At 43.6% G+C, this 26,651-nt stretch overlaps 1 long non-coding RNA gene across 1 annotated transcript in view; it reads left to right on the top strand.

Annotated features, from left to right (window-relative positions):
- The first annotated feature begins 72 nt into the window (after positions 1–72).
- The window catches only part of LOC126474732 (uncharacterized), a 55,150-nt gene continuing 28,571 nt past the window's right edge, over positions 73–26,651 (top strand). Inside the window, exon 1 of the long non-coding RNA XR_007586589.1 lies at positions 73–379. This is a non-coding gene — a long non-coding RNA (uncharacterized LOC126474732). The remainder of the gene's footprint in view (positions 380–26,651) is intronic.

Raw genomic sequence — 26,651 nt, forward strand, 5'->3', positions numbered from 1 at the left:
ACCCTTAGATTATTTCTGCAGCTTATCTGGGCCTGGAGCACGCTACGGAAAGAAATTCCCGCGATGTGCACAGGCCGTGCCGGTTGCGTCAACCGCGGGTGACCAAGGCGTGCCGCATCTGCGGCGTGTTACCGTGCTTCGAGCAACCAGAGGTGTTCTATGACGCGGCTTGAGTGTGATCGGCGATTGTTCTCTTTGCGCGCCAGCGATCACTTTACGTTACACCTAGAAGCAATACTCCTCAGCTGCCTGAAACAGACTGCTTGTTTTTGTACTCGGACAAGAGGGCCCTGCGGCAGCAGTGGATGATCGTGGCAAAACAATGCAAATGCACTAATAAGCATATATTTGTGAGTGGGAGGCAGAAGGCTGACCGAGAGTAAGCATGCACGTTCGTTTATTTCTGTGTGTGTGTGTTTTAAGGGTATTTTGTGGAAGAGAATGCCACAGCAACACGAAACAAAGTTTATTCTCGTCGGCATGTATAGTTCTCATGTTACGCACCTGCAGCGCTTCACGCGACCAGAGGTGTTTACGTCTCGGCTCGGATGTTACCGGCAGTTGTTCTCGTTGCCCGCCAGCGAGCTCCTTACCCGCGAATTACGAACAATGCTGCTAGACTACCCAGTATGCATATTCTTGAACATTTGTGTGTTTTAAGGATTTGTCGCACACGAAAGAAATGTTAGCATCCGTCTGTATTGTTACTGTTTATTACACTTAATTTGTAATCTAATCTTGGTGGTAGACCCTTGTATTCACTTGTACAAAGAGGCAATGCTTCCGTCTTCGGTCTACTGCGACGTTATACCGCACGTACTTTATTGTCCTGTTAGTAGAATTTTCAGTGTGTCAGAGTTACAATTAAAGCTCGTAGGGAATTACTTTTTGTAATTTGCCGCAGCACTACATTTACGTTTAGGGGGGAAGCTGCAATGCATTTGTCTTCGAATATAAAACTGACTACGATGAAAGTGAAATACAGAACTAAGAAAATGACTAACTCTGACTACAAAAGAAATCTTAAAAAGTATGTATTACATTATAAAGGATTCAAACTTAGGTTTGTGTTTTGCTTCCTCTGCAAAAGCAGGCACAGCAGTTCACCAAATGACCTTGAAACAACTGAACTGAGCGCTTTCGCACTGTTTTGCCATATCGGCGTCTGTGACAGTTACTGTTAGAAAATTACGCAGTTACAACACTATTAGTACAGTTTACACCAACGTTCGGTGTCCATATCATAAGCCAGTCTCTCGTGATCCTCTGTTATACACCTTTCTTTTGACAGGGAAGTCATTACGCTTGCGATTGGTGCGTGCGGTAGGCTTTCCGTCGCAGTGTTTGTTCACGTCTCAAGAGAAACAATTTGCTCTGTGAGGCGTGTGTAGACTTTAATGGTGCTGAAATAATAAAGAAAACAGTGTGTGTAACAGTCCTGATAGTGACGTCACTGAAACCAGTAAACAAACGAAGTATAGAAACACTGTATTTTATAGATAATACGTGAAGATAGTATGCTTAAACCAAAATATTTCACAGAAGAAATACATCTGCCTGATTGCTGCTACTAGTTACTAATATAGCAGTGTAAATGGCCACAGTGGTCTGAATTTGGAGATATAACTAGCTATCAAGGCATTGTTTTTATGTGGATAGGTGATCCAACCACTACAAAGGTTTTGTGATATGTGCTACGTAATTGTTTCTCTCATATGCCACCATTCGCTGTTTTTCTTTCCACTGTGGAAATTTATATAGTACGAACTAAATTGTAATTTTTGATGGGTCTCCCGGTGTACTTTCATACATATCCACATCATATACCTGTCTCGATCACCGAGCGAGGTGGCGCAGTGGTTAGCACACTGGACTCGCATTCGGGAGGACGACGGTTCAATCCCATCTCCGGCCATCCTGATTTAGGTTTTCCGTGATTTCCCTAAATCGCTTCGGGCAAATGCCGGGATGGATCCTTTGAAAGGGCACGGCCGATTTCATTCCCCATCCTTCCCTCACCCGAGCTTGCGCTCCGTCTCTAATGACCTCGTTGTCGACGGGACGTTAAACACTAATATCCTCCCCCTCCTCCTCCTGTCTCGATCTCTCTGTTTATCTTTGTACGTAGTTTCTGTACTAGAACAATTAATATAAAGTGCAAGTGTGTAAACAGCTTTAGCGATTTTTGTAACTTCTGCGGAAAACTGAGTTTATTACGAGAAAAGGAAAGACAACGTGGAGGTGCAACTGTACAGCGACTCTCAGAAGCCTCTGCAAATACTTTTGAAATTCATGAACACATCGAAATCTGTAGCAATGTGCAAGGCCTCAGGAAATCAGTGCATTTAAAATTCAATCCGAGCGGTCATAGTGCACTAGAGTATGCTTTCTAATTAGGCCACAAAACTATTGTAGCATAATGCAGTATTTTCACTCGCTTTAAATGAAAATAAAAAGGAGACTTTTGAAAATATGATAATCTGTCAGTTCAGGTTTTACTGCATTTCCGAGAAGCACTCCGTCGATCAAAAACCCGTGGCCATTCGTGCTATCAATATCCCTTTTTAATCCTATCTCATATGGGTCACCCACAACTGAGCAATATTCTCGGATGGAACGCACGTGTGTTTTGTACTTGTGTCCTTTGTGGACTGACTGCATTACCCGGTATCTTATCAATCAACCGAAGCCTGCTATCTGTTTTATCTCCGACTGATCTTATGTGATCATTCCATTTCATATCCTCATTAATGGTTACGCAAAAGCGTTTTATTCTGAAGATGATTTGCTCGAAGGATCTTTCCAAAACTGCAGCTGCACCTCGAGGAAGTTCGCTATAGGGTAATGGATGACTGACAATTAAAGGAGGGTGAAATAACTGACACTGACCAAAAGCAAATGCGAGAATGATTTTTTCGTCAATATTTGGACCGGTTGGAATAGAATCCAACAGATTTTCTCTGAAGCGCCAAAGAAACTAGTATAAGCATGCGTATTCAAATACAGAGATATGTAAACAGGCAGAAAGCGGCGCTGCGGTCGGCAAGTGCCTTTCGACCGTCCCAGCCGACTGAAAGGACGTCATGAAACCAGGTTCACACTCGCACACTCGCCAGCTTGGAGAAATAACTCTCCATCGAACAACAGGGGCCCATCTGTCCCTGTCATGCAGCAGCAGTTGTTACTGCTGCTACGATGCCAGGTTATCAAGATTTAAGTGAGTTTGAACGTGGTGTTATAGTCGGCTCACGAGCGATGGGCCACAGCGTCTTTGAGGTAGCGATGAAGTGGGGGTTTTCTCGCACTATCATTTCACGAGTGTACCGTGAATATCAGGAATATGGTAAAACATCAAATATCCGACATGGCTGCGGCCGGAAAAAGATTCTGCAAGAACTGGACCAATGACGACTGAACAGAATCGTTTCAACGTGGCAGAAGTGCAATCCTTCCCGCTTTTGCTGCAGATTTCAGTGATGGATCATTAACGAGTTTCAGCGCGCGAACCATTCAATGAAACATCATCGATATGGGCTTTCGGAGCCGAAGGCTCACTCGCGTGCTCTGATGAATGCATGAAACAAAGCTTTACGCCTCATCTGGGGCCTTCAACACTGACAATGGACTTTTGATGACTGGAAACATGTTGCCTGGTCGGACGAGTCTCGTTTCAAATTGTATCGAGCGGATGGACCTATGAGGGTATGGAGACAGCTTCATGAATACATGAACCCTGCATGTCAGCAGGGGACTGTTCAAGCTGGTGGAGGTTCTGTAATGGCGTGAGGCGTGTGCAGTTAGAGTGATATGGTACCCCTGATAAATCTAGATACAACTCTGGTAGGTGATACGTACTTAAGCATCCTGTCTGATCATCTGCATCCAATCATGTTCATTGTGGATTCCGACGAACTTGGGCAATTCCAGCAGAACAATGCGACATCCCACATGTCCAGAGTTGCAACAGAGTGGCTCCAAGAACACCCTTCTGGGTTTAAACACTTCCGCTGGCCACCAAACTCGCCAGAAACTAACATCATTGAGCAGATCTGGGATGCCTTGCAACGTGCTGTTCAGAAGAGATCTCCATTCCCTCGTACTCTTACAGATTTCTGGACAGCCCTGCAGCATTTATGGTGTCAGTTCCCTCCAGCACTACTTCAGACATTGGTCGAGTCCATGCCACGTCGTGTTGCGGCACTTCAGCGTGCTCGCGGGGACCCTACACGATATTAGACAGGTGTACCAGTTTCTTTGGCTCTTCAGTGTAGTACGCCGTTGGTTACTAACAAGGGCACAGCATCTACTCGTCATCACCGATATCGTCCAGATTTATAGTATATGCAGGGTTTGTGCAGAAACAGAAGGGACTGAAGTGGCAGCTGCAGATGGCGAAGCGTTCATTTAAATAGCATTTTTGGCGCTGGTCGGGGGTGTCAGTCATTTTCGTTTGTATAGTTTACAGGCAGATGTTGGCGATGCGTAAAGAGTACAGAACGGTAATCCGAGAGCCGTGGAGTGGAGTCCCTCTGCGGAAACCTATTTTTATTTTCAATTTCTATGTTACTTACACGGGAAATAAACCGGAAATAGGAGTAATGTTCAGCACATTATATTCATTAATATTTTCATAAAAAGCACGAAAGAAAAGGCAAAGGAGAATTTGAGATTGGAAATAAATTTCCAGGAAGGGATTATAAGGCGTACGCGCACGAGAACGTAGTATATCAAATTATATACTTTTATTATTTTTCAGTTCATGACTCTCACTTCATGGGGTGATATTGATGGTAAAAACAGAGTAAGCGGTAATTTTAGCTGGATCTTGCGCAAGTTATAACTGCCGCATTTTTACAGTTACATGGATGTTTCAAAGTGCCACGGAAAAGCAGAATTGATTTGCATTCATAAAAGGTTCTTTCTGATCGCACGGCTTGGCAGCAAACCGAGCGTAGCAAATAATTGCACCAAATATTGGCGAGGATAGCTCGTGGTGTAGAGTGGAATATATTTTGATGCAGCCTTCTTGGGACGTAACTTCTTTTTCACTCTTACTGAGATAAAGCATTTTTAAGCTTCTTGATCAAATTTTTTTAGCTGACGATAAAAACAGAATTCACCAGGTTGCCTAGAGGAGCGGTTCCCGACCTTTCTGAGATCATTACCCCTGAGTACAATCAGATACTAGGATATTAGCTGGTGCCACCCCCCCCCCCCTCCCCCCCCCCCCCCACCCCCGCTCCCCCGTACTCCCATCATCATCAACGTTAGCACCTAACTGAACTGTAGAACGAAAAATAGTTTTTAACGACTAAAGATAAGTGATATTTAGATTTTGTAGGTGTTTATTAAAGTATTAATTAAAGAGTCAGCGAGACAATTGGTACTACTTACTTCTAACAACCTTTTCTTACGGAATGGTGATGCAGTTCTCAGTGCATCGCGAGCGCCTCCTACAACTCGTCTCAGAAAGGAAAGCTAACTATTAGAGTTGGCCAACACGATTCTTTTTCCCGATTCGATTCCTATGATTCAATCTCACGTTGCGAATCGATTCCCACGATTCGTTCACAATTCTTTCACGATTCATTCTAGTCTGCGATGGCACGATTCTTGCGGAATGCAAAAAGTTCTACATCTTACTCACAGATGGCAGGGCATGTCTAAAATTGTCAATGGGGTTAGAATCGAACTGCGTCATGATAAGATATGCCAGAAATAGTTTATTTATGAATAAACATGCATATGACGTTACAAGTGTGATTTTCGATTTATACGTGTAATGCCTTAATTGTTGAAAGGTCACGTTTGATTTGATTGCATCTATTGTTTTATTTCACTATGCCAGGAAAGAGGAGTCGATTTGTGCGGTAGGTGGTGCAAAATTACGTGGAATGTCAGTTTGGTTGTGTGGCTTGAACGTATCTAACTACAGACGTCTGTTTTATAGTAACAAAATCTAGCAGTGAGGCAGACGTGGTTTGGCTCATATCAACCTAAGTTTTTCTGTGCTAAGATGTCTTTCCAAGTCCACATCACCCTTGTAATTCATAACGCAGCTGACAGCCCTCCCACACAGCAAATTTAGCTTTATCTTTCCTTTCCTATAAGTACAAAGCATAGGTATTTTGCTTTCAATTTGTCTGAGAACTTGCCGCTGTCACTACTATTTACGTGAGAAGACGACATACTTCTAAACAATAGGATTCAATCGTATACAGCGACATTACTTCACTAAAATTTAATATGAATCTGAACACGATAACATTCGAAAACTCGAACTTGAAATTATTAATTAAAAAGCTTTTGTTTAAAGACGGTTTACACGGCGATCCGCCAAGAAAAGTATTGGTTAGACAGCCTACATTTTCTCTATATAGGCTCTGTAATATTGGTCTAGTGCGACAACCATTTAGTGGCGGCACTGGTGAAACTAACAGAATTATCAAATTCGCAGTGAAGTAATGTCGCTGTATACGATTGTATCCTACACTGTAGAAGTATGTCGTCTTCTCACATAAATAGTAGTGGCAGAAGCAAGTTCTCAGACAAATTAAAAACAAAATACCTATGCTTTGTATTTCGACGAAACAAAAGTTAAGCTAAATTTGCAGTGTGCGAGGGCTGACAGTTGCTTTATTGTGAAATATAAGGTGATGTGGAATTGGAAAGCGCACAGAAAAACGTAGGATGATACGAATCCGCGCATGTGCACTATATAGGGATAGTAAATGGGAAATGCCTTTACGCTCGCTACATAAAGGCGTTCCCGTCAGCCACCGCCAAATATCAGCTCGGTTTTCACGAGTAATAATACTACCATGGAGGTAAGAATACCTCCATGAATATTACGGCCCACGAACTTCGTTTGTTCGTTCCGAGCTTCCTTTGTTCACACGCATCCTCCACTTGACTGCCATCTGGCGATCGTAATCATTCGGCACGACTCGGCATGATTCGGAAGTTGCCTTCGAAGCATAGCGTACTAAGAATCGATGAATCGTTGGAACTTGGAATCGTCACGACTCGGAAACACGCAATCGTTCTTACGATTCTTTTGAACGACGATTCGTCCGTATCACGATTCGATTCTTACGATTCTTTATTTAGAGTCGTTCAAATGAACGACTCATTCACGAATCGCCACAACTCTACTAACTATCCACAATGAGGGTAGGAACTTGTTATGAAACATGCTTCCTCTGCACTACTCCTCTCCCTAACGATACTTCCTTGATCCACACCCTGCAGCACCATTTAAAATCAATCGAGTTAAAGTGTGTGCACTAAATCACTTGTCTGCTGGACTCTTTACTTTTCAAATGGCAGAAATCGGAAAACTTCAGGCCGACAGTGCTTTGTGTCTGGCCAGTGCCGCTAATAACAATAATATGTCGGTCCTACAATAGTGTAGTAACCATTACATTGTTGCTATTGTGATCTCGTGTTGTGCTGTCGATGAGTTAATTTATTGTCGCGAAGTGAATAAAGAAACAAGTTTGTGGTCTGTTGTGGGAGGTACCTACAATTTCGAGAGGGTATTTGTCTCAGTTTTACTGTCATAGATGCATAGTACAAAGTATGTGTGCACTGAGTGGACTATATGAGGAAGACGTTCATGCATTCGTTTTACAAACTGTGACACCACATGTCATACGTTTACGCTCGTATTTGAAAAAAAAAAAAACATAAAACATTATTATTATACACTCGAGGTATGAATTAAATAACACCTTCAGTCACAATTTTTCGTGTTTTATTCAGTACCCGATGCATTTCGGACCCTGTGAGTCCATCTTCAGGTGTAATTCGTTTAATACATGATTTATTTGTTCTCTTGAATATGCATTGCATCTCATTCAAGAGAACAAATAAATAATGTATTAAACGAATTACACATGAAGATGGACCCACAGGGTCCGAAATGCATCGGGTACTGAATAAAACACGGAAAATTGTGACTGAAGGCGTTTTTTAATTCGTATCTCAAGTGTATTGAGTACAGTCGCGTTTGAAGCTGCAAAATGTGGATAAAATTTAAAAAAATATTATATGTAATCAGTATTACAGTGTTACGAAGTGGTGATAATAGTAATGATATTCTAAAAATGTTATAGTTTCGTGACCAAAACGCCACTGAACCCTTTTGTTTTACCCCGCAGAAAATTTAACTTTACCCATCGAGGAGTAATTATCCTGAGGTTGGGAACCACTACGCTAGAGGACGCATATGGTGGGAGGGAATCATTTTAATACTAAGCGATGGCAATCTTTCTTCGTTTTGAAAAATCTCTTGGTGTCGTTGTGGATATGTTTGTCAGTTAACAGAAGAAATTCGTTCTCCTGCACGTAGAGCTTCATCACATCAGCCAAAAAAGTTCGGGTGCCAGCGACTTTTTTTCCTGTTGCTGTGCTCTTCAGTCCGAAGACTAGATTGATGCAGCTCTCCGCCCTAGTCTCCCCGCGCATGTTTTTTCATCTCCGCATAACTACTGCAACTTATATCCGTTTGATTCTGCTTCCTATATTCATGCCCAGGTCTCTCTCTAAATTTTTTACCCCCGCACTTCCCTGCATTACCGAACTGCGTATTCCTTGATGCATAGGGATGTGTTATGTCAATCTACCCCTTTTTTTTTATCAATTTGTATCATAGCTTCGTTTTTTTCCCGATTCCGTTCAGTATCTCCTCATTAGTTATCTGATCTGCTCATCTAATCTTGAGCACCCTTCTGTAGTATCACATTTTAACAACTTCTGTTCTTGTCTGAACTGATTGTCGTTCACGTTCCACTTCCGTACAATCAAGGCAACACTCCGGACAAAACCCACAGAAAGACTTTCCAACGCTTAAATTTATAATGAATGTTGACAGATTCGTCTTTTTCGGGAATACCTTTATTGCTACGGCCAATCTCCATTTTATGCCCTCTACTTCAGCTATCGTCAGTAATTTTGCAGTCCAAATAGCAAAACTCATCTGCTACTTGTAATGTGTCGTTTCCTAATTAGATTCACTCAGCATTACCTCATTTAATTCGACTACATTCCAATCCTTGTTTACTTTTGTTGATATTCATCTTGTAATCTCTTTTCAAGACACTATTCATTTCTTTCAACTCCACTCCAAGACGTTTTCCATCTCTGATAGAATTACAGTTTCATCGACAAACCTCTAAGTTTTTATTTTTTTCTCCCTAAGTATTGATTCCTTTTCCAAAATTCTCCTCAGTTTCCTTTACTACTTGCTCAATATGCACATTGAATAACATCGAGGATAGGCTATAACCTTGTCTACCTCCTTCTCAATTACGGCTGTGCTTTCATGTCCTTCGACTCTTATGACAACAATCTGGTCTCTGTACAACTTACAAATGATCTTTCACTCCATGTATTTTATGCTGGTTACTTTTAAAATTTCGAAGAGTTTTCTCCAAATCTCCAAATGCCACAAAAGTAGGTTTTCTTCAAGCTCTCTTCTGAGATAAGGAGTGGAGTCAGTGTTGCCTCGTTTGTTCCTACGTTTCTCTCGGATCCAAACTGATCTTCCTCGATGTCGGCTTCTACGAGCTTTTTTCGTTTTTCTGTAAATAAATCCTCTCAGTATTGTGCAAGCATGAATCGAGAGAAAGAGAGAGAGAGAGAGAGACAGAGAGAGAGAGAGAGAGAGAGAGAGAGAGAGAGAGAGAGAGAGAGCTGTTTTCTTGTGAGTGCATTTAATTGTTTTTTGTGTGTTTTTCTGATGTTCTGTTGATATTTTATTAGCTATCTGTTATGCTTTATCTGTCTTGTGCCATTGGACTGTAGGATTCTTGAGGTAAGTAGCTGTCTGCAGTTGCAGACTGTATAGTTTCTTGTTTAGTTTAAGTTTTGTTTTAGGACACTGATGCCTCATTTCAATATTTAACCAAGATTTCTGTGCTCCTAACGTAGCATGATGTGCTGCTTGAGAATCACTACTCAGCTTTACATTAATGCATTTTGAAATCAAATCATATTGGTTACAATTTTTGTTGAATTCTTCTTGCCTGTGGTGTTGGATGAAGATCTTGTAGGAATGCGACATAAATGCTTGACAGGCAGTAATAATATTGTAAATACTCGCAGTTTTTCTTCATGAGTTGCTATTTTAGTTATGTGTGTCATGTAGGTAAGAGCAAATGTTATCCGCGAGAGTGGAAAATTGCCTCAAATAGGCTAAAATCGAAATTAATAAAAAATCTATATTAGGCAAGCAATGATATCAATTATAATCTTCTAGTGCAGAACATAATGACTTAAAAAAATCTCTGGCAGTTAAAGTTCGATTTTCTTACAAGTGGAACCAGGCCTAAAATCTAAACCAATTAAAAGCCATATTATGCAGACAACAATGTCAATAATATTTTTGTAGTGCAGAACATGATGCATTATCATCTCCTCCTCTAAAATGGTGATTTGTGTAGTGAATCATTCCTAAAAAGCTCATAAAAACGTCAATCACTAAAGTTATTTTTTGTACACACGATTCCTTGAACATTATTTGCAATAATAGATGCTGTCCCAACACCACAGATAATGCTATCTGCAATTTAAATTGTGGAATGGTAAATTGTATCATCCGCGAACTCTAAGGTGCCCCCATTGGAACTATGTCATTAACGACAATTAAGAACAACAGAGGCCGTATTACGGATCCCTGTGGCACACCGTGTTTTAACTTTACTTCACCTGAGTTTGCTCCTTGTACCAGGACTGTCTGTCGTCTGTTATTTTAGTTAGGATTCGATACTTTGTAGAACATCTCCCCCAGTACCACATGATTTTAGCTTGTTGTGAAGGGCCTTATGTGAGATACAGTCGAATGCATTTTTATAGTCACAGAGTACCAGTGCTATAGATTCCTTGTCTTCAGATGTAGTTGAAAAATGTGATTGCATAAGCTGGTGGTCCAAATCGATCTGAGCACTATGGGACTTAACATCTGTGTCATCAGTCCCCTAGAACTTAGAACTACTAAACCTAACTAATCTAAGGACATCACACACATCCATGTCCGAGGCAGGATTCGAACCTGCGACCGTAGCGGCCACGCGGTTCCAGACTGAAGCGCCTGGAACCGCACGGCCACACCGGCCGGCTTGCATAAGCTGATAGGGCAGTAAATACTCATCAGCTACTGAGCTAAATAAGTGTGTTTAGTGCAACTCAGTTGGCTTAGAAGCATTCCGATTGGACTTTTTCCAGGAAATTAGATAGAAAAATGGAGGGAAAACTGACACGGGGAAGGGAAGACAGAGGGACGTGGTTTAGTAGGGGGTCATGCTGACATCATGAGTTTACCCTTGGATGTAGACAACGATCAAGGGCGAAACTGGATAAGAATTAATAAATACTTCTTTCCATGGCGTCAAATCGGCATTGTTCTCAACCCATGTCCCCAAATCAGCACATACTTCCTATTTCAGGGATAGGCTACAACTGTATCTCACTCTGTTCCCAACGATTGCTTCCCTTTAATGTGTTTCGACCGTTAGAACCACGGTCTGGTTTCTGTACAAGTTGTATACTGGTGTGTAAAACTTAAGGACGAAAGTAACTTTCACACAGTGTATCACTGACATGTAACATTGCTCCATATAACTTGGACCATACACAGATGGAATTGCTACAGTATAGTCAATAAAATTCTTCTGGGATGTTGACCGCATTGCCAATATATAAAATTATCCGACGTTTCGGCGACTGTTGCTAGTGGCCTTCCTCAGTGCTTTAGGCTGAGCTGACTATGCAATGAGACAGACTTTAGACACTGTACGAGGGTCACCCCAAAAGAAATGCACACTATTTTTTTTAAAATCCATCTTTTATTCTACATGTTTGAAAGTTTTTCAGTGTGTAGATACATCCTTTTGGAACAATATTTTCACTTCTCTACATAATTTCCATCCCTCTCAATGCCTTACGCCATCTTGGAACCAGCGCCTGTATACCCGCATGATAAAATTCTCGACCAACCTGTTGGAGCCACTGTTTGGCAGCGTGCACAATGGAGTCATCATCTTCAAACCTTGTTCCACGAAGAGAGTCTTTCAGTTTCCCAAAGAGATGATAGTCACATGGAGCCAGGTCAGGACTGTAAGGCGGGTGTTTCAGTGTTGTCCATCAGAGTTTTGTGATCGCTTCCATGGTTTTTTGACTGACATGTGGTCGTGCATTGTCGTGCAGCAGCAAAACATCCTGCTTTTGCCGATGTGGTTGAACATGACTCAGTCGAGCTTGAAGTTTCTTCAGTGTCGTCACAATGCATCAGAATTTATAGTGGTTCCACTTGGTATGATGTCCACAAGCAAGAGTCCTTCGGAATCGAAAAACACTGAAGCCATAACTTTTCCGACAGAAGGTTTGGTTTTGAATTTTTTTTTTCTTGGGTGAATTTGCGTGATGCCACTCCACTGATTGCCTCTTCGTGTCTGGTGAAAAATGATGGAGCCATGTTTCATCACCTGTCACAATTCTTCCAAGAAATTCGTCTCCACCATTCTCGTACTGTTCCAAAAGTTCGCTGCATACCGTTTTCTTGTTTCTTTGTGAGCCACTGTCAACATCCTGTGTACCAACGTGGCACAAACCTTTTTTAACGCCAACACTTTCAGTATTCTGCAAACACTTCCTTCCCCTATCCCAACGTAGCGTGACAATTCGTTAACCGTGATGCGTCTGTCAGCAGTCACCAATTAGTTAACTCTCTGCACATTGTCTGGAGTGTGTGCAGTACGAGGCCTGCCGCTGCGAGGACAATCCTCAATACTGCCGTGCCCGCTTTCATCACGTAATCTGCTTGCCCACCGAGTAACTGTACTGGGATGACAGCAGCATCTCCGTGCACATTTTTAACCTCTTGTGGATGTTTCCCACTGTCTCGTTTTCACAGCACAGGAATTCTATGGCAGCACGTTGCTTCTGACGAACGTCAAGTATAGCAGCCATCTTGAAGACATGCAGTGACGGCGCCACTCATGGGAACAGGCTGAACTAAGTTTGAAAACAAGCGGGAAGGATGTATCTACACTCTGTAAAACTTTCACACACGCAGATGCCGGCCGCGGTGGCCGAGCGGTTCTAGGCGCTACAGTCTGGAGCCACGCGACTGCTACGGTCGCATGATCGAATCCTGCATCGGGCATGGATGTGTATGATGTCCTAGGTTAGGTTTACGTAGTTCTAAGTTCTAGGGGACTGATGACCTCAGAAGTTAAGTCCCACAGTGCTCAGAGCCATTTGAACCATTTTTGAACACATGCAGAATGAAAACTGTATTTTTACAAAAATAGTGTGCATTTCTTCTGGAGTGACCCTCGTATAATAGCGTCGGAAGCTTACGTAATGTGATAGGGTACGTGAGGACAGGAGGATGAGGGGTGTTAGGCATTCTTTATTCGTCTATATATGGTCATTGTCATTGGTGGATGAATCAGTGTTTGATTGGTGTTTCCGTTATTTCTTGCCATTGGTGGAAACAGGCGAATTAGAAACTGGCGGTAGCTATGACGTAGCGCTGTTTACTTGTTGCCAGGTGCGGGCTGCGGCGTGCTAGTCCCTCCGTGCGTACAACCAACGCTGTCTCCCGCGCGCCTGTGTGAGTTGCTTTGCGCGCGCTGTCCTCCCGTAGCTTTGTCACTGCTGGCAGCAAGGACGCCGGAAGCCTATACCCTTCCTCTCCATTCATGTTGGCGGGCGCTTGGCTATTTATATCGTCTCTGTAATCTTCCCTCTCAATGTAAATGGCTGCTTCGCCAGTACGCGGGCTTGGTGCCAATGGTTACGCCAAGGGTATGATAGATAAAACTAGGACGACAAAAGATGAAGGCAATAGGGAAGAGCAGAAGGAAGCACAGAACATAGCCCTAATACCATATGTACTAGGGGTCACTGAAGGTGTGGGCAAAATTCTCCGCCTAGCCGGCATAGAACCAATCTTTCGGTGCAATAACAAAATAAAAGATGTTCGACGCTGACTGAAAGATGCGGTCGACAAGCTAAACACCGCAGGAGTCTGTGAAATCGTTTGCGAACGTGAACTGGTGTGTGTAGGAGAGCCGGGGCGACGGCTCAGCACACGAATTGCAAAGCGTGAAAGATATATCTGTCTGGGACAAAGCACAGGTCAGCGGAGGCGTAACACCAGGATGAGCGCGATAAAGAGACAAGCCCGCATACTGGTGAAAGAGCCACTTACATTCCTGAGGAAGGTTAGTGAGGCGATAGAAACAGCGAAGCGACCCGCCAACATTAATGGAGAGGACGGGTATAGGCTTCCGGCATCCCGGCTGCCAGCAGTGACGAAGTTGTGGGAGGACAGCGCGCAAAGCAACTCACGCAGGCGCGCCGGAGACCGCGGTGGCCGTACTTGACACAGCGCCTAGTCAGAGCTACTGCCCGTTTCTAATTCGCCTGTTTCCATCAACGGCAAGAAATAATACAAACACCAATCAAGCATGTCATTATCCACCAATGACAAGGTGTAATGTAAAGGCCAATAGAAAACGCCTAACGCCCATCCTCCTATCATCAAGTACTCTACCAAATTATGCAAACGGCTTCCTTTGCTACTATATAAGATCTAAAGTCTCTCTCATTCCAAACCCCTTCCTTCCGTCTCCTCGATTTCCATCTCACTATCTATGGCCGTCCTATGAACCTCACCTCCATCCTCAAGTAACTTGGCGTTACCCTTGACCGTCGCCACTCCTGGACCCCCCCGGTCTGGACAATCCAAGCCAAGGCACGCTCCCGACTCCGCCTCATCAAGCTCCTTTCTGGCCGCACATGAGGTCTGGACCCCATCCATCGTCCTCCACACCTATAAATCCCTCATCTGCCCTCTCCTCTGCTATACCCATGCGCCGGCCAGTGTGGCCGAGCGGTTCCAGGCCCTTCAGTCTGGAACCACGCGACCGCTACTGTCGCAGGTTCTAATCCTGCCTCGAGCACGGTTGTGTGTGATGTCCTTAGGTTAGGTAGGTTTAAGTAGTTCTAAGTTCTAGGGGACTGATGACGTCAGAAGTTAAGTCCCACAGTGCTCAGAGCCATTTGAACCATAACCCATCCCACCTGGATCGCCGCCCCTCCTACCTTCTACAAATCCCTTCATATCCTGGAACGCCATGCGCTCTGCCTCGCCTATTGCATCCGCTTCCCCTCCCCCATGTGGATCCTCTACAACCTAATTCTGTTCCCACACCTCCTCCTTTTCCTCGAACGGATACGGATCCTTTACACCTCCCGCAAACTTGATCCCCATCATCCACCTGTCTCTCCCATCCTTTCTGACCCCCGCCCGCTGCCGCGCCTCTACTCTCACATCCCACCCGCTCTCCATCTCTCCACACTCTATACCCTTGCGCAAGGTGGCTTCCTCCAACTCCCCCTCCCTGATGATGCCCTCATCCTCTCCATCTACCCCTTCTACCAACTTTGTCCCTCCCCTTCTCCCCCTTTTCCTCCAAGGCACCCCTTTTCCATTCTCTCCCTCCTCTCTTCCTCCCTCCCTCCCCTCTCCCCCCTCTCCCAGGCTTCCACACACCCCTTTGCCCTCTCCCCTCCCCCTTCCCCTCCCTTCTCCTCTTCCACTGGCATCAACATCCTGCCCTTCTCCCTCCCACCCGCACCTCTTCCGTTTAGCAGGTCCCCAGATTTGTGTGGGAACAGTGCTTTTTCGTGCACTGGAGATCGTCGCCGCAGTGCTCGTGTTAATCGTCCCGTCAGTGCATCAGTGTCTCTTCGTCCGAGCTCCTCCGTTCACGTGTGACATTCTATCTTCCGTGTTGTGCGCAGTGTTGAACGTTTTTTTTCTTTTTTTCCGAGCAGTGCGGCAGTGAACGCCTTCGTTTATTTTCTTGTTTGTCTCCCGTTTTTGCCCTTCATGTATGTTTGTTTTTCTGTATTCCTGTTGTACTGTATGTCTTTTCTATGGCCGAAGAGCGGCATAAATAGGCCGCTGCCGGCCTACCTTGTTTGTAAGGTATCAACATGACAATGAAGGGAAAAAAAGTCTCATTCAGTCAGTTCTGGACAAAGCCTTGAGGAAGGCTACTTGCGACAGTGACCGACACGTCGGGCAATTTTATAAACTGATGATGCAGTCAACAGCCCAGAAGAATTTTATTGACAGTGACAACGGCCGCGGAAGACTACGCTTACATCTGCTACAGAGTAGCACAGAAGAAAACTGAAATAAGTGCACAGTATGGTGAACAGAAATGACACTTTCATTCGAAGACAATAATTACACTGGAATCATCGCGATTCGTGATGGTCCCCTAGAGGACATTACAAACGGTGGGACTTGGTTCTTAATAATCACGATGGACAGCAATGCATGCTTCGCAACCAACTCCCACTCTGGCCACAAGTTTGATACGAAGCTCTTGCAGTAGGGCGTTCCATTCCTCAACCAGAGGTTGGAAACTTGTGGATGGTCGTTGGCGCATATACACATGCTGCAATACGTCTCCCTAACGGACCCCACTCGTGCTCGATAGCATTTACAGTGAGTCCAAAAAGCATACGTCTAGTTGTAATTTTTTAAAAAAATACACAGTATTGGTGACGTGAAAAGAAGGGAACATAAAATGTGAACATCCAGTCATATGCAACGAACCTTCGTAAGTCATTTTTATTAATGGACAAGGAAATAAACAAATCCATAGCGATAACAAATTTGACAAAATGGAGAATGTATTCAAGGGCTACTTCAAAAATATTGGTCCACTCGTATTTTTTTAAATTTACAATCTGAAATATGATTTCAATAACAAAAAATAATATTTAGTGGGGTCTCCCTTTGCAGCTGTTATTGCTTGTAGACGTCTGGGCATCGACTTGACCATGTTTGCCGTCAGTGAGGCTGGAATTTTGTCCCATTCGTCTTGAAATGGTCCTTTTAGGTCTTTCTAGTTATAAATGTGTACTTTCCACAGGTGTTCAGTAGGATTAATGTCTGGGCTCTGAGGAGGGGTGTTAAGTTGTTTTGGGGTATTGTACGGGAGCCACAGCCTTGTGTTTAGTGCCGTATGCTTTGGGTCGTTATCTTGTTGGAAAATGTAATATCCTTGCAGACCTAATTTTTCGGCGCTAGGACTTAACAGCTGAGGTCATCAGTCCCCTAGAACTTAGAACTAGTTAAACCTAACTAACCTAAGGGCATCACACACATCCATGCCCGAGGCAGGATTCGAACCTGCGGCTGTTGCGGTCGCGCGGTTCTAGACTGAAGCGCCTAGAACCGCTCGGTCACACAGGCCGGCCGCCAGGATTCAGATTGCCCTTTAAAATGTTGATATACATATGGTGAGCCATTGTACATTCTATGAAATGTAATTTTGCGACACATGTAGCCCATGCAGCCAACTCATTTTTAATGACAGACAAAGCCGCTAGACTTACCTTATCGTTTTTGATATTTTGCTCCAAAGATCATCGTAATAGATTTTGTATACATTTCTTTTCATGCTATACAGAGTTTGTTTTCTATAAGATATGCAGCTAGACGAATACTTTTTGGACTCACTGTAAGTCGCGGGAACGGGCAGGCCAGTCCATTCGCCGAATATCCTCTCGTTCCAAGAGCTTTCCCACCTGAGAGCGGTTCGATGCGACCGCGTATTGTTATTCATAAAAATAAAGTCAGGGCAGAATGGATCCCACAAGAGACACACATACTGAAAGAGAAGAGTGACACAATAAGGTTGACTGGTGAGTGTGTCGCCTTCAATGATTTGGAGGTCAGTAACGCCTGTGCAACAGTGTCTCCCCACACCATAAAATCTGGACCGCCAAAACGATCATGTTCGACTACGTTCCTGGTTGCATTCGTATTCGCACCTCTCGCTTTAAGTAGGTAAGTAATATTTCCCTTTGATTTCAGATGTTCGGAGTATCAACATAATAAGCCCAAGGGCACGTTAGTCTGTCATACAGACCTTTGCCCCTGCTACTATTGAAAAGATTGTTACTCACCTTCAGTTACCACAAGTTAGACTTCTCGAGAGACACTCCTTCGTTGTGATTACGATGATGTTGATAATGATGATATTTGGTTTGTGGGCCGCTCAACTACGCGGTCATCAGCGCCCGCACAAAGTCCCAAATTTGACACAGTCCAATTTTTCACAATCCAATCTAGCCACTGTCACGAATGATGATGATGAAATGATGAGGACAACACAGACACCCAGTCCTCGGGACTCGTCCGTCGTGATTGCATCTATGGTACGGGTATCTGTGTCTTAGAATGAAACAAGTCAACTCACCTCGGGAAGATCCATGGTTCAAGGGGGCGTGGGCCTAATGTAGAGTCAATAAGGTTCTTACCAATTCTCATTAAATATAGATGACTTTCGTGGTGAAAATGAAGTATTCAGTTTCCAATTAACAGTATTTTTGAGCTAGGTTTTTGTGGTCACTTTCTATGCTGTAAGTGAATATTCAGTAATATTAAAAACGATGATCATATAGTAATAAACTTGGTAACGAGAGGCAGAGTTGTAGCGAATTTCGTATTACGCTGGTTGACAATTCCACATGCAATTAGAGTTTCTAATCGATACTTATCTCATTTACTGACGTCAATTTGCGTCTGAAATAGAGGTTGCTTTAAAAGATACCTCTGAGTTCAAAAGACTTTACTTTCAACAACGAAAAAGATAGATATTTGGGGTGAATTTTAGCTTACGCATCGCAACTAGAGGTTTACTTTAGCGCCAGCTGTAAGCTGCGTGTTCTTGTGGTTGGTAGTAGATTCCTTCCTGGTGCACTTATTTTCTAGCCAGTATGCGTCGAGTTAAGGTGGCGATAACGCAGCAACAAAAGTAGTTTTGCGTTCTCCGTTTCAACTGGTGCAATTCAGCTACATCTATATGTACATACATACTCCGAAAACCGCCGTATGGTGCGTGGCAGAGGGTGCCTTGTAGTACTAGCAGCTACTTCCTTTCTTGCTCCATTCATAAACAGAGGCCTAATTCCTCCTATCTTATCTTCGCGATCCTTACGGGCAATTTACGTTGGTGGCGGTAGACTCGTTCTGCGGTCAGCTTGAAATGCCGGTTCTCTGAATTTCCTCAGTAGTGTTCCTCGAAAAGAAGATCGCCTTCACTTCAGGTAAACCCATTACAGTACCCGAATCATCTCTGTAATACTTGCGTGTTGGTCGAACCTACCGGTAACAAACGTATCAGCCCACCTCTGCGTTGCTTCTATGTCTTCTTTTAATACGATCTGGCGCGGATCCCAAACACTTCAGCAATTCTCAACAATGGGTGGTACTAGTGCTCTATATGTGGTCTTCTTTACAGATGAACCACACTTTTCTAATATTTTCCCAGTAAACCGAAGTCGACCATTTTTACACCTCGACACCGTAGAATATTCCTTCGTGGATGCCGTTCAACTGGGAAATCGCGCATTCCGGAAGGTTGCAAGCTCCCTACCACAATCCTTACATCGTCGTTACATTTCGTATCGCTTTGCAACGTTACGCCAGGATATATAAACGACTTGACTGTGCCGAGCAGGAAACTGCTAATGCCGTATTCAGACCTCAAGGGATTGTTTTTCCTATTCATATGCATTAACTTACATTTTTCTACATTTAGAGCTAGCTGCCATTCATCGCACCAACTAAAAATTTTGTCTAAGTCGTCTTGTATCTTCGTACAGTCAGTCAACAACGACACCTTCCAGTACACCACAGCATTATCAGCAAAGAAACGCAGATTGCTGCACACTCTATCCGTCAGCTTATTTATGTATGTAGAGAATAAGAGCAGTCCTATCACACTTCCCTGCGGCGCTCCTTGCAATACTCTTACCACTGATGAAGAACTGTGCCCATAATTTTCGTCGAGAATAAGGCACTGCACCTCCTACAGCGTGAGAGCGTTCATATCTCCCACTGAGACTTCGTGGTGAAATCCTCCGTCAATGTGCCTCTCCTTCCAACAACTTTGCGTAAATGAGACGCCGCATGGCACCAGCGTTGAATGCAGAACTCCAGACATTCTGTCAAAAGTATGGGACGAGCTTGACTATCGTCTGGATGTTTGTTGGCCCTTCTGGTAACATTTGTGAAAGACAAATTAAAACTTTCATTCTAGTCGCAATTGTAAAACGTATCCCCAAAGTTGTAGGTGTATGCATATAAAAGATGTAACCTTATCAAATCGCATGCTTCTATTGTGACTAAAAACAATGTAGTCCTACGTGTAAGTTAAAACTCATACCAGGTTTTTTATCTTCATTCCTATATAAAAGATACAGTGTTGTGAAATCAGATGGATCTTTTTGAAGCAGCCTGTCTTATTAAGTGAGTAATAAGCTGTTCTTACGATGGTATTGCATTGTATGTTAACCGGGGCCTAGAAACGACGGAGAGACTCCGTCCCTGCCGCAGCCGCAGTGGTCCACAACCCCACGACAACTACCGCAGTCCACTTCTCCCCTCTACCGCCCCACACCGAACCACTCTTTCAGAGTTATTGTGCGGTTCGGCCCCCAGTGGACCCCCCCCCACCCCCCCAGGGAACATCTCACACCAGACGAGTGTAACCCCTATGTTTGAATGATAGAGTAATGGTGGTGTACGCGTACGTGGAGAACTTGTTTGCGCAGCAATCGCCGACATAGTGTAGCTGTGGCGGAATAAGGGGAACCAGCCCGCCTCGCTGAGGTAGATGGAAAACCGCCTAAAAACCTTCCACAGACTAGCCGCCTCACTGGACCTCGACATAAGACCGCCGGGCGGATTCGTGCCGGGGACCAGGCGCTCCTTCTCAATCCGAAAAGCCGTGCGTTAGACCGCACGGCTAACCGGACGGCATCTTACGATGGTCTATTTATACACAATTACTGACAGAAGCAAAATCCATTCATAGAGAATAACTGTGGTATAAAAGTCGATGGTGAACCTAATATTAAATATAACAGTGGTTGCTAGGTGCTAATGGTCTTGCTGCTGCAGTGTCGTCCGCTATTATAGAGGGCAAGTCCTGCAGTTGGATGCCGAGAGAGGTAAGAGCGCCCCCTTTATGTCAGGCTGCCACAACTCGAACTGCAGACTCTGACGAGGCCTTAATAGAATCAGTAACTCAAGAAGCGCAGCGATGTGCAAGTAACACAGTACTGCAGCTCTGTTCCTGTCAAGGCATGCTTTCTATTAGGAGCATCATCAACTGTTACTGAAGAGATGGCTTTGTCTGTTTCAGCAGATACTACCATAGAGTTGTCAGCGCGACGGAATGTCATACTAACGGCTCGGGTTCGATTTCCGGCTGGGTCAGAGATTTTTCCGCTCAGGGACTGGGTGTTGTGTTGTCCTTCTTATCATCATTTCATCCCTATCGACACGCAAGTCGCCGAAGTGGCTTGAACTCGAAAGACTTGCACCTGGCGAACGGTCTATACGCCGGGAGGCACTAGCCACACGGCATTTCCAGTACCATGGAATATCTCAGACTAGCCATTACAAATCACTCCAGACATATAAGTATGACCCTCAGCATACCAGGAGAAGTAATATCCAGTATAAACTATTTAAATAAAAAATTCTCTTGCTTATGGTAAAATATCGACAAAGTTGATGAAAGAGTGTTCTTCTGAGTTTAGTAAGATATTTAGTTATTTGTGTAATTTGTCGTTTATCACTGTAACATTTCCCAATTGGCTGAAATACTCGTATAATGAAGTTAAGCGTCTGTATAAGAAAGGACAGAAAGAAATACCATCAGACTATCGTCCAGTGCCACTTTTGTAAGTAATTACGAAAATTTTAGAAAAATAGGAATGTACAAGCCATTTTTATGCACATTACTACAAGTAGTATATTCACAAAGTCAGAGTTTGGGTTTCTAAAGGGTTCAGTATTGAGAAGGCTGTCCATGGACACAGAGAAAATGTAATCAACTTCTCGTAGCTGGGGTTTACAATCATGTAAAAAAGACGCCACGGTCACCTTTGACTGTAAAATTAGTTAACCATAAAACCCCCTATTGCAGTTTTGGCAATGTGGCTATTATCAAATGGAGTACTGCAAATTCGTAAAAACAGAGCATTTATATAGAACGGCTCTTAAATCATACTATGTAGCTTATATAGCAGTCATACAATATAGTAAAATAAAATGTGTGTGTGTGTGTGTGTGTGTGTGTGTGTGTATGTGTGTGTGTGTGTGTGTGTGTGTGTGTGATGTTGATGGCAGTTTTATATGTGTTCATGTAGTGTACACTTCTGTGGTAAGCAACTCTACATAATAACTCTCTTCTCTCTATCCGCGAAAAAATCTTCCTCCATTACGACCTAAACCCGTTACGCTCGAACCGAGCGCCACCCCCTGGTGTGTGTGTGTGTGTGTGTGTGTGTGTGTGTGTGCGACTTTTGTTACAGGTGCGATGTGTTACTCTGATATCCAGTATATAATAATAACAGTTATCTGTCAGCATCACAGACCTTGACCAGCTATCTAGCGCCTATGATATGTTCGTTCAACTACTAAGTGGATTTTTTAAAATCCTGTATAACATGAACGCGATAGTAACAGATCTGAAGTAGTAATAAACCAACATAATTCTTTATCAAATACTACTAGACAGCAGGGCGTGTTTGTAGTCTATTCTGTCTCTAAAATGTTATGTTAAGCGTCTCCACAATCTTCTTACAAGATCTGTCGCAGATGGTACAGGGGACTACGTACAGATTTAAATCTGGTTCAGCGACGCCTAGGCAAACCTAATACAGAAAAGCGGTAATCACTACAATGTGAGGTTACTATCCAGCCCAACATTTTTTTTCTTGTTGCAGAAACTTTAAAGTTGGTGAAGTAATGAGACTAGAAGTGATGCTCTTTTCGCGGTAAATGCTTTATTCCGCAGAAGCTTGTAACCTTCGGGGGTGCGTGATTTTCCTAGTGAACGGCATCCACGAAGGAAAATTATGGGGTGTCGAGGTGGGAAAATTGTTATAGGGATCAGCTTCCGTGCTATGAATTTTGTTTTACCACTGCCTTAGAAAATGCAATAACAGAGGTGAGGAGAGCAGTCCTCAGTTCAAAGTTTTTTGACTGGTAGAATGCCGTCCTCTGTTTATTCCCGCTCTGCGCCAGTACTTTCGTGTCTCTGTAAGTTATCTGCCATTCCCAGCATTCCCGGTGAATCATGCTACCCATTTCGTTCTCCGTCTTGCATTGCAGATGTCCTTGTCTGTGAGTATTGTTTTACCTACTGATAAACTATTTAGTTCCGGATGCCTCAGCGCAAGTCTCGCTAACTTGTTCCTCCTCCCAGTAATGCTGTTCAATAGACACAGACCTTTTTCTACTCTATCTAATATTTCTTCATTTCATATTTTATTCTTCCAGTGGTTTGTTTTTTTAACTGTCACCTGAAACTTCAAATTTCAGTATCCACGTTCTTATCTTTAGAGTTTTCCCACTGTTAACATTCCACTTCGATGCAACGTTGTACTCAATGCCCGCAATTGAGACAAGAGGAGCTGGGACAGTGTTTTAGACTGCTAGGCTTTTTTAGCTGAAGGATGCTTTCATCAAATACAACACTCCGGATGATCCAGAGTCATTCGTTGTCACTCTTGCCTTTTGTTTCTTTTCCTATATACTTATTTATGGCAAGGTCTGTTTCCTTCCTTATCCAACCCCAGTATGAGGTCGTGTTCCGTCATTAGTGAAATCGTTCTTTTTCCTTTGTTCACCGTTTTACTGCCTGTTACAAATGTTCACCTTCTATTGTGGCTCTGACATTCAGAGCCGAGCAGTGTTTCCCTTGTATATGTTTCGTCATCTTCAATGTTTTAAGTTTTTGAAGTTTCTTATTTATTTTTTCCCTTAACGGGCAGGCAATGGCCAGGATGCCACTCTTCAGTCGTTGATTTATAACTTAAAATGTGTACAAAAATGAATTTTAAGATGTTGATACAGTGACAATAGAAATGGCGTACCCTTTTGTCAGTGACGACGATGATGGCGGTGGGGGCTTCCGGCAAAGTATTCTTATATAGAAGGTGTTGCAGGGAATGTTACATGACAGACAGTGTAGGCTTTATGCCGGGGAGGAAACTATTTGTAGGGATTCAGGATCAGATGTGAAGGATTTCAGTTAGGCAGGAAGAGAGTAAGTGGGAACCTTAATTTGGTGTGGAACTGGTAGAATAAGTTAAAGTTAGTAGGACGGGATAGTGTTAGGAATCATCTCGTGGTCTGTGATAAGGAAGCGGCTAAAATTCTTATATTTTCAACTTCTAGCGTGGAATTATAAACTTTTAGTATGCTGATCGGTATTATTTTGATTTGAATTTCCAGATGAATAACGTCGTTACTGTTTGGCTTGCAGAAATTCAGTATATGCCTTCTGTCATCCCCATGACGATTCCCGTTTTTCTTTGCTGAAGTTTAGCTAGTAATAGAAACAAGCGCAAAGCGTGCGGTTCTCTCTCGCCACTGCATGCGCCGATTAAATATCCAAAATCTGTAGCACGTCCTAGAAAATTGAAGGAGAAGACAATGTGGAGGTAATTCAGCCATAGAATGGAAATGTAAAGAGTTGCTGTTCCTTTTTCCTTTTAGAAGGAAGGAAGGTCGCGAGACACACAGTAAAAGCTTTGGTGGAAAGTCGCAAATTAGGATAGGCGACGGGAATTATTTCACTTTTTTTGGAGAGTAAATGTCATGTTTTTCAAAAAGATTCACCCGATTTCACAGTACTATATTCACTGCAAGAATGAAAATAGAAACTCGGAACAAAATTTTAACTTACGCTCTGATATTAAAGATTACGTTGGCGTCAGTTGTAAGCTGCCGGTTCATGTGGTTTCCAGTAGGGGTCCCTTTGGTGCGAGGAGAGCTCACTAGTTGATTATCCAGTTGCGTCAGTGCGGCGCGATTTTCTTCGCGGGTGCAGCACTGTTCCATCTACGTCTCAGAGCATTCGACGATGGCACCACCAGTTTAAAGACATTCGTTGTTCATATAAGGGGAAATAAACAGGTTGCCTCCGAGTGTTTGCTCAAGACATAGAGCACTTTCTATGGAGTTTTGCGTGAAATCGATTGAAGTCTACTCGTCATACCAGCCGAAGATGAAGCTCGGTTTACACGTGAGAGTTTTTCACACTCACAGAGCTTTTGCAAGTGATATGTATAGTGTAAACAGCGCCTAGAGTCAGCTCTCCAGCAGTGACAGAGAGTGGACAAGGTCTCAGACAGCTGCGTTCTGCGAGTTTAGACCTTCCGTGTAGACAGCAACCTCCATCACTCGACAGCTGCGCGCCGTAGCTGTCAGACAAGAAAAAACTACTTCAGCATTGTCGGTGGAGCTCAGAGTATTCGGAGAGTGCTGTTCAATTATGACAAGTATTTCTTCCATCTCCATCGCTGTATTCACGTAAAATTTCTATACTGTTGTCGATTTTCCATCACAAGCTCTACAATGAGATTCTTGTATGCCCCAGAATCATCCTGCCGCCTAATCCGCTCTGTTATCCGATTCAGAGACGCTGGTCTACGTTTATTCTTAGGCACAAAAAGTATTAGAACTGCAGCTGCAGCCCGACGGTCTTCCATCGCAACTTCTTACTTCGCGTACAGAATTCGACAGAAAGATTTCGCTGAGAGTGATCTCTCAGCTCTCACAGACACGCTTCCGACATCTGGTCTCGCAGCACTCTCAAACACAGAAAGTACTCGCAAGGGTCTATCAGACAGTAACTAACAGCGAAGATTCGCCCCTAGTGTAAACAATTCTGAGAGTACCAAACTGCCTGACAGCAAAAAACTCTCACGTGTACCCCTGCTCTTAGAGCAGTTACTATCAGTGAGCTGCCTCAACGACGGATCGGCCGTTACAGGCGTACGAATCTCACATCACGACGGTCGCCTTCAAGGTCACCTGATGTCGCTGTACGTGATGGTTTTGTGGGGGTTTGTGAAAGGCCCTGTCAGTGTGTCTTCTCTTCCAACAAGTTGGGGTGAACTACGACACTGCATAGCAACAGCAGTGAAAGCGGTTTTCCAAACTACAGTAGTTTGGTGTTTCATTTAGTCTACCGAGTCTGTAGAAAGTCTATAATACTTAAAAGCTTTATTTCACGTTTCTGGCTGTAGGTTTCTTGCACTGAGGTGACAAATTCGTGGGACAGCGATATGCACATATGCAGAGGGCGTTAGTGTCGCATACACAGGGTATAAATTGGCGGTGCATTGGCGAAGCTATCGTTTGTACTCAGGTGATTCATGTGAAAAGGTTTCCGACGTGATTTTGACCTCACGACGGAAATTAACATGCTTTTAGCGGAATGGTATTTGGAGCTAGACGCATGGGACATTGCATTTCGGAAATCGTTAGGGAATTCGATATTCCGAGATCCACAGTGTCAAGACTGTGCCGAGAATACCAAATTTCAGGCACTACCTCTTACCATGGACAACGCAGTTGCGGGCTGTCTTCACTTAACAACTGAGAGTAGCGGCGTTAGCGTAGAGCTGTCAGTGCTAACAGACACGCAGCAATGCATGAAATAAACGCAGAAATCGGTATGGGACCTTGACGAACGTACGGCGAAATTTGGCGTTAATGGACTATGGCAGCAGACGACCGAAGCGAGTGC

This window comes from Schistocerca serialis, chromosome 4 (genome assembly GCF_023864345.2).
Source record: "Schistocerca serialis cubense isolate TAMUIC-IGC-003099 chromosome 4, iqSchSeri2.2, whole genome shotgun sequence".
In the NCBI taxonomy this organism is placed as follows: domain Eukaryota; kingdom Metazoa; phylum Arthropoda; class Insecta; order Orthoptera; family Acrididae; genus Schistocerca; species Schistocerca serialis.